Raw genomic sequence first — 6,829 nt, forward strand, 5'->3', positions numbered from 1 at the left:
CCAAAATTTTCCTCCCCCTCGCTTCTACCATGGTTTTTTCTGTCATGGACGGCCCAAAGAATGTCATGCAGCTGCATCTCCGGCCCGCCCAGGACGAAAAGCCCATTTTCTGTCATGATTTTTTGTCATAGAAGTAGGATCCCACCGCATCTATGATGATACCGGGTTTTGTCACAATTATCGTCATAGAAGTGTCATATGTATGACAGAAACTTTTTTCATTCGGCCCAAAATGTCACGGATGTGTCTTTTTTTGTAGTGTCTGTAGGATAGTATTTTGAATAATACCCACATTGTCATTTGACTCCATTGAAACATCTTTGTTTTCTGATGGAACCCACGAGGTAGGTCGTGCACCACATGACGGCTATTGGTGCCTCAGGATCACCTGCTGTGCTAGCTGAGATGATGACCTATCTTGGTTATCGCTGGCACCCTAAGTACACCATGTACGAGCAGTTCCAGGACTTTAACCAGGAGAAGTACCGTGCCATCGTCCACCTCTACTCTCGGGAGTATGACTCCACTACTGTGCTGCACACCACTCATGGTATTGGGGTGACCATCGAGATGGCAGTCCATGATGCTGCTTATGTTGCTCTGACACGTCTTCGTGGAGAGTATCGGTCATTGGACACTTCCCCTTTTTCGCACATTCTATCGCATCCGACGTTGGTGCGGAGGGATACTACACTGCTGCCTACTCCACCGTCACCCGAGAGCCCTTCCACCATCAGAACCTGGTTGAGCATGCTGATGGGCTGGATCGAGCTAACGGAGCTCTTCGCCACGAGTTGTACACCACCCGCCAGCACCTTTAGAGTGCTCTGATGCTGTTGCACCCCTTTGTCCGATCTAGACAACTGTCGTGTTCTGCGATCTACCCAGCCAGGACCATGATGCCCCACGGTGTCGGTTGGCCAGAGGTGGGAGGCTACGCTCCCGCACTTGGTCCTCTTGTGCCACCTGAGCGTCGGGTTCTACACCAGAGTATCTGCGGCCTCCAGGCCGCTGACGTGGAGGACTATTCATTGCGTCACTACCAGCTGTCGGGCTACGACTACCTCCACAGTTCCTCCTGGGATTGATGTAGTCTTGCTTATTAGTACTAGATGCATTCGCCGCGAGCCTGCGTGCCGCCTATGATGACTTAGTTTATGTAATGAACTCTGTGTACTGAACTCTATGTCCAACCCCTTTTGTAAGTTATGCCGACTACTATGTAGTATCTGTCGTGCTCCTTTCATTATGCATATTTCATCATGAATGATTCTTGTCTATGCAAATTTCTCAATGCTGAACTACCCCTGTTATATATTAGCAGGATGGTTAGACCAGGTGGTCGTGGTTGTAGCGGCAACACCCCACCACCGCCTGAGTACATGGCTGGTATGATCCAACAATTCAAGCTGAACCGTTAGTTCATGGAGAATATGTTGGCTCAGTTTCCTCGCCCCAATGTGAATCAGCAGCCAACCCGAGTAACTCTGCAGGATTTCATGCGTCTCAACCCAACCATCTACCGCAGCTCAACTCAGCCTCTGGATGCTGGTGACTGGCTTTGTGACATCACCTACGAGATGGAGTCTGCTGATGTAGCCCCTGCCAGCTATGTCACCTTTGCTTCCTTCTTCCTGAAGGGACCCGCAGCTCAATGGTGGGACAGCCGCAGGCGTACTCTTCCAGTTGGAACGATCATCACCTGGCCAGACTTTCAAGCTGCCTCCGTTCTCGCTTCATTCCTAAGGGGTTCATGGACAGGAAGAAGCGTGTGTTCCGCAACCTCACCCAGGGCAACAAAACTCTGGAAGCTTATCAGCAAGAGTTTCTGGACTTATCCCGCTATGCTGAAGAAGACATTGCAACTAATGCACGCATAGAGGAGAAGTTCTATGATGGACTACAAGCTGACATCAAGCTCGCGTTGCTAGTGCATGACTTTGCCGATTTCGCCACCTTGGTGAACAAGGCCATCAATGTCGAAACTGGTCTGCGGGAACACTAGAGCTCTCATAGTCTCAACCATGACAAGGGCTCATCTTCGAGCCCGTCCTCACAGAAGAGGATCTGGATTCCAACACCATCTACCAACCAACTGCACCTGCTCCAAGGTAGTCCTATGCTGCACCGCGTCTGCCTCCTCCACCATCTAGGCAGCCAAGACTTCCAGCTCCACCACCCCGAACTCCTGCTCCCACTCCCAATAATGGTCTATGCTTCAGGTATGGTCAGCCAGGACACCGTGCTAGGGAATGCAACTAGAACCAGAATTAACTGGCCCTTCCAGCAGCTGGCCGTTGTAACAACCAGCCCCGCAAGAACAATGCCAAGTCTTATGGTCGTGTTCATGCCAACCACGTTGTAAAACAATAAGTTTTGGGGAGGACCAGCACAAACCTCTAGGGGTGGCTTATCCCATATATATAATGGGTGTGTTACAATAGGTACAATATACGTACACAAATACAGAAGCTATACATAGTCTAACACCCTCCCTCAATCTTAGCCACTTTCTAAAGAACTGAGAAGGGTAAGATTGCGCCTACAAGCCACAAACTATGGTAGAGGTAAAGGCTTAGTGAAGATGTCTGCAAGTTGATCCTTAGAAGAGATGAACTTGATCTGGAGTTGCTTTTGCGACACACGTTCCCGTACAAAGTGACAGTCAACTTCAATGTGTTTCGTTCGGGCATGAAATACCGAATTTGCAGAAAGATATGTAGCACCGATGTTATCACACGAAAGGATAGGAGGTTGCAGTTGAGACAAACCCAACTCCTGAAGCAAAGACTGCACCCAGATAATCTCTACAGTAGCATTAGCCACAGCCTTATACTCAGCTTCAGTACTACTACATGACATAGTAGCCTGTTTCCGAGCACTCCAGGCGATCAAATTTGAGCCAAAGAACACTGCATAACCCCCCGTGGATCGCCTGTCATCTGGACTGCCAGCCCAATCTACATCAGAGAAGGCCGAAAGAACCCGAGTGGAAGTCGGCCGAATATGCATCCCAAATGTCACCGTGAACTGAACATAACGAAGAATGCATTTAACAGCAACCCTATGAGTGTCTCTAGGAGCCTCAAGATACTGACAAACCCTGTTAACAGCATAAGAGATATCTGGTCTCGTGATCGTCAAGTACTGAAGCCCACCAACAATGCTCCTGTACTCTATGGCATCCGCAGGAGACAGAAGCTCACCATCAACAGCTGTGATCTTGTCGGTAGACGACATAGGTGTGGTAGTCGGTTTGCACTTCAGCATACCAGCTCGCTGCAACAAATCCAATGAGTACTTCTTCTGCGTAAGAACAAGACCATCAACACGAGAAGTGACCTCAACTCCAAGAAAGTAGTGAAGCTTCCCAAAATCTTTGACCGCAAAATCAGCACCAAGAGAGCAGACAAGAGCATCAGCAGCATACTGAGAAGAGCTGACAAGGATAATATCATCGACATATACCAAAAGATACATAGTGACTTCTGGCTTCTGTAGAAGGAATAATGAAGAGTCAGCAGTGGACGACACAAACCCATGAGCACGAAGGGCAGAGGCAAGGCGGGCATGCCAAGCATGAGGAGCTTGCTTCAGACCATAGAGTGCTTTGGTGAGATGACAGATATGGTCAGGATGATCAGGATCAGAAAAACCAGGCGGCTGTTTCATATAAACCTCTTCCTCCAAGAATCCATGGAGAAAAGCATTGTCCACATCAAGTTGACGAAGTGACCAACCACGAGAAACAGCAAGAGAAAGAAGAAGCCGAATGGTGGTAGGCTTGACGACGGGACTGAATGTGTCCTCATAGTCAAGACCATGGTGCTGCCGAAATCCTCGAGCAACAAGGCGCGCTTTGTAACGCTCAATAGATCCATCCGAATGCTTCTTCACTTTGAATACCCATTTGGAGTCAATAACATTTACCCGTGGTGATGGAGGAACGAGAGTCCATGTCTTGTTACGAAGAAGAGCATGAAACTCCTGCTCCATAGCCTGTCGCCAAAGAGGAACGCGCATGGCTGCCTGATATGAGTGGGGCTCAGAGAACGGATCCGCAACAGCAGCAGCCAAACAAGCAGCCAACCAAGCAACAGTACCATCCTTACGTTCCTTAGGTTTGAAAATGCCACTGCGACTGCGTGTATGTGGTCGGGACACAGGAGCCGCTGAGGTCGACGGAGCAGCCGGCAATGGGCTGGAGGATAGTGATGTAGACGAGTCAGCCGGTGCAGGTGACGAGGAGCCAGCCGCGGTGTCCTCAGGCGTAGTCGGCGTAGCAGCCCGGCCCACAGGCGATGCTAGCGGTGCAGACGGAGCTGCTGGCGATGCCGGCGTCACGGACTGAGCCGAGGGCGAGCCTGGCATAGTGGGCCGAGGCACTGGCGAGGCCGGTGTCGCAGGCCGAGCCACGGGCGAAGGCGGCGTGACGGGCCGAGCCGTAGACGACTCCGACGTAGAGGGCCGAGCCACTGGAGACTCGGCGGGTGCTGACGTAGCAGGCCGAGCAGTGGACAAGCTCGGTGCGACGGGCTCCTCGGGCGACCGTGCATGGGCACGCCAATCGATGTCATGCAACATAGGGCGATCGACGTGCCCATCAGAGGGCGGCGATGATGATGGTGAATCCTCCGACAACTCCAAGCGAGCCCCACGTCCGGTTCCTGCACCATGGTTAGGTAACAGCACAGGAGAGTATGCAACATCATCAAATTGGTCAGAAGCAACAGAGGATGAATGCAAAGGTGGTGGTTCGGCAGTGGACACAGGAAGTTTGGCAAAGGGAAAAACATGCTCATCAAACACGACGTCCCGAGATATATAGACACGATTTGTGGGAACATGAAGACATTTGTAACCTTTATGAAGAGAGCTATAGCCAAGAAAAACACACTTCTTGGAACGGAACTCAAGCTTGCGCTTGTTATATGGACGAAGGTGCGGCCAGCAAGCACACCCAAAAACCTTGAAAAGGGTATAATCAGGTTGTTCATTAAGGAGAACCTCAATGGGAGTCTTCATGTTTAAAACACGAGTAGGAGTACGGTTTATGAGAAAGCATGCAGTGGTGAAAGCATCACTCCAAAACCGAAACGGAACAGATGCATGGGCCAAAAGAGTAAGACCAGCTTCAACAATGTGACGATGCTTACGTTCTACTGAACCATTCTGCTGATGTGTATGTGGACATGCTAAACGATGAGCTATCCCAAGCGACTAAAAGAAGGAGTTGAGGTTGCGATACTCGCCTCCCCAGTCCGACTGGACATGAACAATTTTGTGCTTGAGAAGGCATTCAACATGTTTTTGAAACTGAACAAAAATGTCAAACACATCAGATTTACGTTTGATAAGATAAAGCCAGGTAAAGCGACTATAAGCATCAACGAAACTGGTATAGTAATTGTGACCACTGACAGAAGTCTGAGCAGGACCCCATACATCTGAAAACACAAGTTCTAAAGGATGTTTCACCTCACGACTGGACTCCGAAAAAGGAAGTTGATGACTCTTCCCCTGCTGACAAGCATCACACACTGCTACATCTTTATTACTAGACAGGCTAGGAAGCTCATGATGATGCAAAATATGACGAACAATAGGTGTGGCCGGGTGACCAAGATGAGCATGCCACTGTGACGGAGAGACCCGAACTCCACTGAAAACGCAGGCGACGCCAGGATGCTCCAGACGGTAGAGGCCCTGGCACAACCGCCCACCAAGAAGAATGTCCCTCGTGCCACGATCCTTAATAAAAAGATCAAAAGGGTGAAATTCACAAAGCACATTATTATCACGTGTGAGTTTAGGAACTGAAAGAAGATTACGTGTCACAGAAGGAACTCGAAGAACATTGCGAAGCTTAAGACTCCTATTGGCATGTCTAGTGAGAAGAGATGCTTGACCAATATGAGAGATGTGCATACCTGCTCCATTGGCGGTGTGGATCTTGTCAGAACCATGATAAGGTTCACGAGTGTGAAGCTTCCCCATCTCACTGGTCAGATGCTCTGTCGCCCCAGAGTCCATGTACCAGTGTGGATCGATGGAGTAGGACTGAGTGTGTCCCTGTTGCTTCTGCGGCGCCGGACGATCAACCATGGCGACCTGACGGGCATTGTTGCGTGTATCCTTGCCGTCATTTCCAAGACCAAGGAAACTTCGCTGGAAGCGCTTGTGACACTTGGAGGCCCAGTGCCCATCGCGGCCACAAAGCTGACACACACGCGGACCGCCAGCCCCCGGTAATGTCGCAGTAGGAGGGGGGGCCGAGGCGGACGGTGGTGGCAGCCCCAAAGGAGCCCGGGATGATGAAGAAGAGCGACCACCCTTGGTGGCGGCGTTGGCCGAGAGGGAGCCATTGCCCTGGGAGCGGCGTGTCTCGACCCGTTGCTCAGTGAGAAGGAGGTGGGAGAAAACCTCGTGTGCCAGCATGGGTGTCGAGTTGCCCCGCTCGTTGATGATCTCGACTAAGGCATCATACTCCTCATCAAGACCATTGACAATAAACGAGTTGAACTCGAAGTCGGTGAGGGTCTGTCCAATGGAGGCCAACGTGTCGGCGAGGCCCTTGAACTTATTGTAGAACTCAGTGGCAGTGGAGTCAAGCTTCTGACACTCGCCAAGCTGTCGACGGAGTGCAGAGACACGGGCCTGAGACTGCGCCGCGAAGGTGCGCTCAAGGATGGTCTAGGCCTCATGAGACGTCTTCGCGAAAACAACAAGTCTGGCGATAGCCGGCGAGAGCGACCCCTGGATGGAGGAGAGGTTCGCCTGGTCCTACCCCGTCCAGACGCGATGGGCCGGATTGTAGACCGGACCATGC

Source organism: Triticum dicoccoides, chromosome 4B (genome assembly GCF_002162155.2).
Source record: "Triticum dicoccoides isolate Atlit2015 ecotype Zavitan chromosome 4B, WEW_v2.0, whole genome shotgun sequence".
NCBI lineage: Eukaryota > Viridiplantae > Streptophyta > Magnoliopsida > Poales > Poaceae > Triticum > Triticum dicoccoides.